The sequence below is a fragment of the Entelurus aequoreus genome, linkage group LG10 (genome assembly GCF_033978785.1).
Source record: "Entelurus aequoreus isolate RoL-2023_Sb linkage group LG10, RoL_Eaeq_v1.1, whole genome shotgun sequence".
Taxonomy (NCBI): domain Eukaryota; kingdom Metazoa; phylum Chordata; class Actinopteri; order Syngnathiformes; family Syngnathidae; genus Entelurus; species Entelurus aequoreus.
In genome coordinates this window covers 31307211-31319846 of record NC_084740.1, presented here as the reverse complement: position 1 = coordinate 31319846, position 12636 = coordinate 31307211, and the positions used below count along the sequence as shown (strand labels likewise).

Here is a 12636-nt window from a genome sequence, read left to right as displayed (position 1 = left end):
CCTTTGGTTGTTTCTTTCTGTACTCATTATAGTCATTCGTTATAATTAATCAAAACAGGATATTAATTTGACTATGAGCACCAAGTATGTGCTTTTACTGCCATCTAGTGTCTATGACATACTGTACAACGAATAAAACATCAATATAGTGGTACTTTAACTTAACCCTTCTTGAACTTTTGACATACGAGCTTTCTTTTGGACAATTGTTATGCTGTGAGTTGCAAGCAAAGATTTGAGTTATAAACATAAGAAATATTAAGATTGTTGCTTTTTGAGATTAAGGTGGCAAGAAACACTTAAAACGTTGAGAACAAATTGATAAAATTGCAAGGTAATTTAATGTTACTGGAAGAAAACAAGCCCCCCTGAAAATATCCAATTCCAATTCCAATATCATCCAAATGCTAAAGTTGTAATACCACCAGTACCAGTATCATCAGTGGCCTTGTGGTTAGAGTGTCCGCCCTGAGACTGGAAGGTTGTGAGTTCAAACCTTGACCGAGTCATACCAAATAATATAAAAATGGGACCCATTACCTCCCTGCTTGGCACTCAGCATCAAGGGTTGGAATTGGGGGTTAAATCACCAAATGATTCCAGAGCGTGGTGCACGCTGCTGCTCACTGCTCCCCTCACCTCCCAGGGGGTGATTATGGGGATGGGTCAAATGCAGAGGACACATTTCACCACACCCAGTATGTGTGACGATCGTAGGGATTTTTCCTTTAACTTTATGCGGCCCCAAATGGGCGTCCTCGTGCTGGTGAGAGTTCACCTTTTTTGCAGACTGCAACACCCGCTTTTTACCATCCATCCAGAGTTTCAAAATAAGATCTTCAGTCTGTACAGGTTGCCTCACACTAACCAAGCCATCTAAACAACTTAATTCCAAATAAGGAGTAGGTTAGGGTTAGCGCAAAGGGAAAGGCAATAGTTCTAAAAAGACAAAGTGTGGTGTATCTCGTTATATACTAGTGTACTTTTATTTTGAAGGCTGGACTGCGGCTACAGGTCGAGAGAAACCGGATGTGTTGCATGGAACTGACATTAAGCCAAGCTTTGCCATCTGTATGAACCCACATACATACAATATGACACAATACAAAATAAATGGTAGCCAGCCTACTAGCTAGATATCCGGTTTGACAAGCGAGTGAATTGGCTGTGTCAGTAGCAGCCACCCAGTGATGGGCAAGCTACTTGGAAAATGTAGTAAGCTAAGCTACAAGTTTCTCTCAATTAAATGAAGCTAAGCCTCTGTGGTAACTATCTCCGGAGAATTGTAGCAAGCTGCACAGCAAAAGTAGCTTGCTACATCAAAGCGACATTTAATGGCATTTATATCTATGGGCCCACATGTATAATATCAATGTTAAAGGCCTACTGAAATGATTTTTTTTAATTTAAAGGGGATAGCAGATCCATTCAATGTGTCATACTTGATCATTTTGCGATATTGCCATATTTTTGCTGAAAGGATTTAGTAGAGAACAACGACGATAAAGTTCGCAACTTTTGGTCGCTGATAAAAAAAAAGCCTTGCCTATACTGGAAGTAGCGTGACGTCACAGGAGGAAGGGCTGCTCACATTTCCCTATTGTTTACACCAGCAGGGAGAGAGATTCGGACCGAGAAAGCGACGATTACCCCATTAATTTGAGCGAGGATGGAAGATTTGTGGATGAGGATGGTGAGAGTGAAGGACTAGAGTGCAGTGCAGGACGTATCTTTTTTCGCTCTGACCGTAACTTAGGTAAAAGGGCTCATTGGATTCCACACTTTCTCCTTTTTCTATTGTGGATCACGGATTTGTATTTTAAACCACCTCGGATACTATATCCTCTTGAAAATGAGAGTCGAAAACGCGAAATGGATATTCACAGTGACTTATCTCCACGACAATACATCGGTGAAGCACTTTAGCTACGGAGCTAACGTGATAGCATCGTGCTTAAATGCAGATAGAAACAAAAGAAATAAGCCCCTGACTGGAAGGATAGACAGCATATCAACAATACTACTATCAGGAGACACCGAACCAAACACTGGACCTGTAACTTCACGGTTAATGCTGTGCCGCCTGTCGAAGCCTAGCAATGCTGTTGCTAACGATGCCATTGAAGCTAACTTAGCAACGGGACCTCGTCAGAGCTATGATAAAAACATTAGCGCTCCACCTACGCCAGCCCTCATCTGCTCATCAACACCCGTGCTCACCTGCGTTCCAGCAATCGACGGCGCGACGAAGGACTTCACCCGATCATCGATGCGGTCGGCGGCTAGCGTCGGATAGTGCGTCTGCTATCCTCAAAGTCCTGCTGGTTGTGTTCCTGCAGCCAGCCGCTAATACACCGATCCCACCTACAGCTTTCTTCTTTGCAGTCTCCATTGTTCATTAAACAAATTGCAAAAGATTCACCAACACAGATGTCCAGAATACTGTGGAATTTTGCGATGAAAACAGAGCTGTTTATATTGTGATACAATGTGTCCGAATACTTCCGTTTCAACCATTGACGTCACGCGCAAACGTCATCATACATAGACGTTTTCAACCAGAAGTTCCCTGGGAAATTTAAAATTGCACTTTATAAGTTAACCTGGCCGTATTGGCATGTGTTGCAATGTTAAGATTTCATCATTGATATATAAACTATCTGACTGCGTGGTCGGTAGTAATGGGTTTCAGTAGGCCTTTAATGGGGTGTACAAATGGACCCAACAAGGGTCTTTGCACCCCACTCTATGTATTTATTTAATTTGCCTTTTCTTTGGCCTACCCCTGTAAGGTTATCCATTTTCTCTGCCGACAATAAATAAAAAACAGCATCTACCTGTATCTTGACAAAAAAAAAACAATGACTTGTGTGTTGTTAAATTGGTAATGGTTATGTGCAGTAAAACTTTAATTCACCTTTCATGTGTGTTCCTAAATTTGTGTCGGACGCCTTAGATGAAGACAGCAGTTATGATTTTAGTTTAAAGAGTAAACAACTAAAAGTTAAGGTTTGGTGCATTGTTTTCTCTAAATGTTTTGTCTAAATATGGCCAAGTACACACATTATTGTGAGTTTCCTGCACGTTGTTTTCATCACTAAAGGAAAAATCGTATCTGCTGGAGAGAATTCCTCTGACATTTTCAAGTACTGTATGTTTTTTTTTTTTTTTTTTTTTGAGTCAGCTTGAAGCGTCCCTCTGTCTCCGACTCCTTTAGTCGTCATGTGACATTAGTGCGTGACTGCATGTTACGATTCTGCTTACTAGTTTTGAACGACCCGCCTTATTTTGCCTCCCCATAGCAAAGCAAAATTGAAGATGAGATCTCATGTATGTCTTATATACATCTCCTAGACATAAAAGAGCACTAATCGAGACCAAAGTAGTTTTCTCATTCTTCTCAGATGTATCTCCTGAGAAATAAGGCTCACAGTGAGCACTGTGAGAGATCTCAAAGTTGTCTCACAGTTATCTCTTTTCCCGATTTCAACTAAGACCGAAATGAGAGATGAATGAGCTGGTCTCCAATATGTCTCAATTATGTCTCAGTGAGAGATATACATGGTTTTGTTTCTCACTACTCACTGTTTGAGTTCTCAGATGTCTCTTTTCTATTTCGGCAAAAAGAAAATTGATGAGTATTGGTTTCAATATGTCTCAATGATGTCTCAGTGAGAGATATACTTGGTTTTGTCTCTCACTGCTCACCATTTGAGTTGTCAGATATGCCTCTTTTCTATCTTAGGAAAAATAAATGTAAAATAAATTTTAATTTGCACAATTTAATTATACCTCAATCATACTCCAGTTTATCTCATGCCAACATTTGAAGAAAATAATTAATTCAGGCAATATGGATATATGGTTTGTAATATGGTTTATTTACATAATGTTCTACTTAATTTGTTGATTTCTTATACACACGCCATGTACAGTAACTCAGTGACTACAATTGTGAAAACTGAACCCAAACAATACTGATATGATCACAAGACACTTTTTAAGACCTTTTAATATTTGTGAACTTTCTAGAGCAATGGTTCTCAAATTCTTTTCGCAAAGTACCACTTCAGAAAACATTTGGCTCTCCAACCACCATGATAAGGACTAATATTCAAATACAGTAGTGTAGTAGGCTTAAATATTCCTAAAAAAAGACAGTGTTTTTTAAAAAAAAGTATATTTAATATATTGGCCACTGAAATATTACAGACAATGCAAAAACTTAATCAAAAATGATACTCCGTATACAGTACATATTTACAGACTTTTACAGCATCCACGGCAACATCACATCGGTGTGTATTTTCAGAGCATTTATAACAATGATCAAATATTTGATTTGTGGCTTCTTAGGCCAGTTCAGTTCTTAATTAGTTAAAACTTTTCAAGTGTGTTTGGGAAATGAACTGCAAACACAATGCCAGGCATAGATGTGAAGTCAAGGAAAACAACTTTACCCAATATGTCATCCAAGGATACTACTGTACTGGCAGAGGTTTCCAATAGGGGAATAACATGACTGCATGTACCATTTGTTACACTATCTTGCAGCAAAGAAAAACCTGCATGTTTAAATTCACAAACGGGGGCCCATTTGGCACATGATTGTGCTATGGTAAAGAAGAAATCAATCTGTTCATACTTTGTTTGTCTGTCATTTGAAAAAAAAACTGTAAAATTGTTTCTTCTATTACCTTTATCATAGTGTTTTGATGTGAGATAATTTCTCTTAACGTGTGCCCTGTGAAAGATGCCTACTGTTCCAGAATTGATGCAGTGACCAGCATGTACAGTATTTGCAATGCAGAGAGGTGAACTGTGTCCAATGGAAGTTCACTAGATGCTCCATATAGTTTAATCCTAGACAAATCTTTGTTTTCCTGACAGAAACTATCATCTTTAGTCATATGTCTGTAAAATTCAGCTATGACATTCCCTGGGTTAATAGTTTGTGAAATAACAGGAATAGACTGCACAAGTTAGACTGCTTTTAGCATCTGCATAGGTATATTTTGAGTACCATGTATGAGCCTTAACAAATATCCATTTTTGTCTTCAAAGTGGAAACATGAATGAGTCCATAATGGACCAAGGGCCCTGACATTGTCTGCCATGTGCACAAGAAGGTGTACATTTGCAGTTTCGTACCGCTCACCATAGAGTGTAGCCATTTGAGAACAAACATTCCACAATAGTTTTTCTGCATGATGGATCTGTTCAACCGATATAGCAGGGGTCACCAACGCGGTGCCCGCGGGCACCTGGTCGCCCGTAAGGACCAGATGAGTCGCCCGCGGGCCTGTTCTAAAAAAAAAAAAAATGAAAAAAAAAATGAAAAAAAAAAAAAAAATTTTTTTTTTTTTTTTTTTTTTTTAAAATTAAATCTGCATAGAAAAAACAGATAAATATCAATATGCAACACTTTATTTTTATATTTTCTCTAAGTGCACATTTTTCAAATTGAACATTTTCAAATGATCACTTCTAAGACAGTCTTGTGAAATCACAATATCCCATTTTAACTAGCTAGCCACTAACATTTTTTAACAAATCATGAATTACTTTGCACCATGTTTGTACAAATAATAACTCATGTAAAATACAAAAGTAAACTCTCAATTTTTTAAATCATGTCACACTTTGAACTGGACACCAAATCTGTTATCTGTTTCTTTGTCAGTTAGTGGGAAGCCTGACATTGCACACTGTTAACTAGTGTGTTGTACTCTGGTGTGTAACTTGACACTGCAACTCTGAGTGAGTCTTTCAGATGTGCATCAGTGAGGCGTGTTCTGTGTTTGTTCTTGATGAAGTTCATGTCAGAAAAGGCTGATTCACAAAGATAAGATTTTTCCTCATTGTTTGCGGAACCTTCTTAATCTTTTGGACATATTTTCACAGCAATCTGGCCTTAAGCTTGATTATGATGAATGTAAAATGTTAAGGATCGGAAATCTAAAGGGAACGTCCTTTCGAAAGGAATGCAAAGTGCCTGTTTTGTGGACAGATGGACCAGTTAACATACTTGGTGTTGTTGTCCCAGAAAATCTGGAAGATCTAGGCTCAGTAAATTATGATAATCGACTAAGAAAGCTGGACAAAATTATGCAATTATGGAAAGGGAATTCCCTAACCTTGTATGGTAAAATGTCTATTGCCAACTCGTTAATTATTCCTCAATTTATTTATTTGTTTTTGTCATTACCAGCTCCATCACAAAACTTTTTTAAGATTTATGAGCGGAGGGTCTTCGACTTTGTCTGGAACGGCAAACCAGAAAAGATTAAAAAAAAGGTTTTGTACAAAGAGTATGAATATGGGGGCCTGAAACTTCTCAACCTTGAAGCTATGTGTCTGTCTTTAAAAGCATCAATTGTTCCAAAGATGTATTTAAACATTGAGTGGTACACAAGTGTCCTGTTGGACAAAAAACATGTACTGTATCAAAATAAATTGTATCCTTTTTTACAAGTGATCCCCTCCCAGAGAGTCTGCTGGGAAACATGGCAGGGTTCATAAAGGAAACAATCCACTCATAGTGGTGTTTTCAATTTTATGTGCCAGAAAAAAGAGACAATATTTTGCAGCAGTTAATATGGATGAACTCTAATATTGTAATAGATGGAAAGCTTTTCTTTTGGAAAAATATGTTTGAAAGAGGAATCATTTTTGTCAATATTATCAATGAGAATGGTAAAATTATGAAGTATGATTAATTTAGAACTATGTATGGTGATGCTTGCTCAAGCTTTTCATTTTATCAACTAATTGGAGTAATTGGGAAAAGATGGAAACAAATAATTAATTATGGAACTACTAAATTATTAGTTTGTAAACCTCTAATAAGAAATTCTAGTTGGCAAAAAGGAACTAAAATAAATAGAAAAATATATAATTTGTATTTAATAAAGAAATCTTTGAAGGCTGCCCCATACAACACATATGGAAAATGGGAGGACTTTTTTGACTGCCCGTTGCCATGGGATGCCATATTCAAACTAATCTATAAAACCAGTATCGATGTGCAAAATAGTTATTTTCAAATTAAAATTATTTATAACTTCTTACCCACAGGGAAAATGTTAAAATTATGGAATATGACAGAGTCAGATGATTGCCGATTTTGTTGTCAGGAGCCTGAATCCACCCTGCATTTGTTTTGGTATTGTCATATTGTGTCTTTGTTTTGGGTGGAAGTTGAAAAAATGTGTTTAAGGATTGGTTTGTTTATGAAGCTTAATGTGGTTTCTGTTATTTTAGGAGAGTTCATTGACAATCATGATTTAGTCAATTTAATTATAGTACTCGGTAAAATGTTTATTTTTAAGGCCAAAAACAGATATTCACTTAGTATTACTTTCTTTAAGACATTTATTCAGTATTTTCTAACTTTAGAAAGTTACATGGTTGAAAACGATAATGATGCCAAAAAACATTGAAAAAAAGATAAGTCCTCAAAGGCTTATTTTGAAAGTAGAATTATGTTTATAGATTATATGATATCTGTTGTTGTGTTCCCTAATTTGAGTGACCTGGACATAATCTGGACTGTACATAAATGCTTATTTTGAAAATGTAATTTTGTTTATAAATTATATGCAATCTGTTGTGTTCCCTAATTTTTTTCTGTGTACATGAATGAAGGTGTGTGTTGCTGAGTCCGACTTGGACATTATTTGGACTGGGTCTGGTTTAAAAAAAACCTTTAAACAAATCTAATATCATTGACAACCTGGTCTGTTGAAGATAAGGCCCTTTTTTTAAAAAAAATAAAATAAAATAAGATAAATAAATAAAAAACATTTTCTTGGATAAAAAAGAAAGTAAAACAATATAAAAATAATTACATAAAAAATAGTAATTAATGAAAATGTTAGTGGACCAGCAGCCTATACAATCATGTGTGCTTCAGGGACTGTGTCCCTTGCAGATGTGTTGTCTATGTTGTGGGAACCAGAATATTGGTAGCAGAAAGAAATAACCCCTTTTGTGTGAGTGGGTGTGGATGAGTGTGCATGGGGGAGGTTGTTTGGGTTGATGCACTGATTGAAAGTGTATCTTGTGTTTTTTCTATGTAGATTTAATTTTAAAAAAATATATTTATATATATATATTTTTTTTAAAAACATTTTTTTATTTTTTTTAAAAAATTTTTTTAGAACAGGCCCGCGGGCGACTCATCTGGTCCTTACGGGTGACCAGGTGCCCGCGGGCACCGCGTTGGTGACCCCTGCACTAGATAGTAACAGTTAATGTTAACTTTTCAACTAATTAACTTGTCTAATGCTTACAACTGTGTGTATACAGATAATTGTAAGCTTTTGACTATATATAATAACTATATGCAGTTGCACATGGGCATTACATTTTTTTAAGTACCAAAAAATGGGATTAAAAAGCATTAAATTAGATTTGCAGTATTATTATTATTATTATTATTATCATTGCATTGCATAGATTTGATACCTGTAGAAACTCGGATGTGGCAACATTACGAATGCCTGATTATTATGTTCTTGTCTTACAGCGTATGTCCTGAGATGCGGTACCCTTCCTGATTGGGACAATATTGAGGAGGCCAAGCTCAAGAAAGCTTTGGTAAACAAATGTCGGGCCAGAGCAGGTTTTAAGTAGGCCCTTGTAACTGCCAAGTTCATTCTGGGGTAAGATGTTTCCTTTGTAAACATGTTAATATTTTGGTCTGGGATTGCACAGTATATATTGTATAAAATTGCCATATGATGTAGCTTTTAGTACCACGTTATACTGTGACAATGCATATTGAGCTGTGCTGTGTCTCGCAAATTTGGCACCGATGCAACCTCACTAACAAGCTAGCGGCTAATATCCCTTCACAGTGCAAAGCTGTTTCCAAATAAAAAAATAATACAACTGGAAATGACGCAGTATGTTACTGCTTACATAATCAGGTATATTAGTAGCTTTTGTAACCAATTTCAAAATGTTTCAATGATCATTTATGTACCAAATGTTATATTGTTATCGCAGGAGGCTGTTCTATTGTTTACAACAGTGTTTCTTAATCACAGGGCTGGGGCCCACTGTTTGGCTGCGAGTACCCCTTGGGGGCCGCCAACAAATATCTGTTTCTTAGCTGTGGCCCGTCCATATGGGCCGCAATGGTACTCAGTTTTAACACACTTTAGTGTAAGATGACTAATTCAATGTTTGTATTTGAGTGGACCCCAGATCCCTTTGTAGTGGAAAAGTTGGTTGGGCCCCAAGGTAAAAAATGTTAAGTATCCCTGGTTTTCAATGTGTGATTATTTTTTGTATGTAGACCAGTTCCAAACAGCCCGGTTACAATTTTATAAATGTATTTCCGTTTTTGCTTGGAATATTTAAAAAATGGAAAATGTTGTCATTTACTCACCCTCTTACTGAGATGAAGTCAGGTGGGGTTTTTTAACTACGGTACATGGTTTGCTCAACAAGGAGTTAAAAAAACTACACCTGACTTTTTCACGTGTGGGGCGGTATAGCTCGGTTGGTAGAGCGGCCGTGCCAGCAACTTGAGGGTTTCAGGTTCGATTCCCGCTTCCACCATTCTAGTCACTGCCGTTGTGTCCTTGGGCAAGAAACTTTACCCACCAGCTCCCAGTGCCACCCACACTGGTTTAAATGTAACTTAGATATTGGGTTTCACTTTGTAAAGCGATTTGAGTCACTAGAGAAAAGCGCTATATAAATATAATTCACTTCACAACAACAAAGTGAGTACTTGGGGTTACATTAATTTATATTTGTATTTTTTGTATATTGTTTTCTATGTTGTTTTAATTATTGTGAATGTCAATATGTACATTATGTTTGTAATAATTAACTACATTTAAATTGTTGTATTTAATCTATTTTTATATCTTATGTTTTGTATTTTTGTATAGCCAAATAAAGTTATACACCTTTCAATATTTGAGTATTTTTTTACTGTTATTTCTAATTAAGTCAGATAATTGAACTCTCAATTTGTTCTCATTATTCTCAAATTTGAGATATGATGGCTTTGTTAAGATATTTAAGAGAAATAATCAAGACATGAAAGACATACATAAGATCTCTTTTATTGCTCATACATCTCATTTATTTCTCTTTAATTCTCCTTCAAAATAAATGAGACATAATTGAGATCAGTGTCATACATATATGAGCTCTCTTCAGTGTATCCCACTTCTCAAATATTGCTCAAATGGTTGTCTCAACTCAACCTCCTTTGTCTCAGTGATGTCTTCTCTTTTTTGCTTATTTATTGCTCCTAAGGGTCCCTTAGGAGCAATAAAAGAGAAACAATTGATCACAGAATTAGACAGATATGAGAAGCTCAAAATGTTCTCAAGATACGAGATCAAGCAACAGATGAGCAAGCACATTTTTGCTATGGGTCTGATTGGCCAGTAATGGCTGTAATGTTTCGCCCTAACCTTAGCCAACTGTGACTCATCATAAGAACACCAACCAATCATCATGGATTTTCTCCGTATGTATCGATGTTCTGATGCCTGGGTTCCCTCCGGGTACTCCGGCTTCCTCCCACCTGCAAAGACATGCACCTGGGGATAGATTGATTGGCAACACTATATTGGCCCTAGTGTGTGAATGTGAGTGTGAATGTTGTCTATCTGTGTTGGCCCTTTGATGAGGTCACTTTGTAGCTTGTAGCTTTTATGTGATCTACCTAGCTACATGGCTCTAAAAGTAGCTAAGCAACAGGAAAAGCTACTCGTTAAAAAAGTAGCTAAGCTACCGCCAAGCTACTGGAAACTGTTGTTACGCTACGTAGCTTAGCTACGTGTAGCTTGTTACTGCCCATCACTGCAGCCACCTCAATCGATAAAAATCAGCTGGGAATTCTTAGATTAATCAAGTGTAGAAACATAAACCGGGTATCGTGTGGTTTTTGTCTTTAAAACAACAAGAAAGAAAAGATTCTTGTGCTTGCTACGTTAGCTTACGTGACTGAAGACGAGAATGGTTGTAAATACTTAGACTTAGACAAACATTACTGACCCACAAGGGAAATTGTTCCACACAGTAGCTCAGTTACAAAGGATGGAAAAGATAAGGGCAGAAAAAGAGGGCGAAAACAAAAGGTATAAAGTAGACTAAAAGTGTACCATAGTAGCAATATAAAAAATAACATATTTTTACATATTATATGTATATATACACAGTATATAATTTATACTGATATATTATCCATCCATCTTCTACCGCTTGTCTCTTTTTGGGGTCGTGGGGGGTGCAGGAGCCTATCTCAGCTGCATTCGGGCAGAAGGCGGGGTACACCCTGGACAAGTCGCCACCTCATCACAGCTGATATATTACATTATTATAATATATGATATAATATATACAATATATAACAAATCCCTATTACGATGTACAATATTACAGAATAATATTGTACATGAACCGGGTATCGCTGAGACTAGCAATCAGTTGACAGTTTATCTTTAAAACAAAGCGAGAGCTAGGGCTGCCCGCAAATAGTTACCCCGGATTTCCTTGATACACGTAACGGCTGCTTAAAGGCAATACCGTGGACCGCCTGTCAATATCCACCGCCAGGCGTCTGTGACGGCACTGACTTGACTCGTGAGAAAGACCACATTTTTGCCTTGCGGAATGACTACTCTATTTTTTTATTTGTAGCCAGCAACACAGCAGAAACCACATCCCTGGCAAGCTTTGAACACACAATACTCATTCAACTCTGGCTCCCCCCTCCCATGCTTCCCCCGCCCCCGGCGTGAGGTGCCTGTAATACGATTCTTTGATTTTGGAGCTGCAGTATCAGCATGTCCTCATCCATCGTGTCAACAAGGTGACATTGCGCTTGAAAACCTTTGACAAGTTGACTTTATATGTAAGATATGCAGAGCAGCTCTGAAGTAAAATGAACATTTACTTTTTATTGATTGAACTGAAGGCCAAGATTTCTTGTATATTTTTTTAATCTATACCTTTTATTTGATCATTTTTATATCATCCATCCAACAAACACAAATATGTTTGTTCAGCAAGTCTTTTTTGGTCCATGTCTAAAAATAAATACATTTAACGTGATTATGTTTGTCTTTTTACTTTGTCTTTGCCTTACAGCATCTTTGGGGATATAACTTGTTTTACAAATTTTAAAATACTGTATTTCTGTCACAGTGTCACTTTTTTTTAGAAGGTTTTTATTTTATTTTTGAAAGGAAATGTGCCTATGGGTGTTCTCATTCATCCTTGTTATCAACCTGATCAGTTGATTGTTCAGTTTGTCTTAGAAGATGTTTTGCCTTTCATCCGAGTAGTTTTCATCAGCTCATGCTAATAGACTTACGCCTTGTTCACACTGCAGGTCAATTCCGATTTTTTGGGCCCATATGCGACCCTGTATCTGATTTTTTCATGTGTGTCAAGAGTGCAATTCCGAATTTTTCATATCTGACCTAGGCCTCTTTCGTATGTGCATAAAAATTGGATATATATGCGATCCGTCCCCAGGTTGCATTCATCCGACTAGAACGTCATCAAAAAGTGATTAGCGTCATAATTATTTGCAAAATAAATAGTTGACAAATGAGCAAAAACAGGTGAAGATAATGTTTTAGGGAACTTGAGTGAAAG

General features: G+C 36.9%; 1 long non-coding RNA gene across 1 annotated transcript in view; it reads left to right on the top strand.

Moving 5' to 3' along the window:
* The window catches only part of LOC133658460 (uncharacterized), a 38157-nt gene extending 26352 nt beyond the window's left edge, over window positions 1-11805 (top strand). Inside the window, exons 2-3 of the long non-coding RNA XR_009827469.1 lie at window positions 8531-8666; window positions 11674-11805. This is a non-coding gene — a long non-coding RNA (uncharacterized LOC133658460). The remainder of the gene's footprint in view (window positions 1-8530; window positions 8667-11673) is intronic.
* Window positions 11806-12636: the final 831 nt, after the last annotated feature.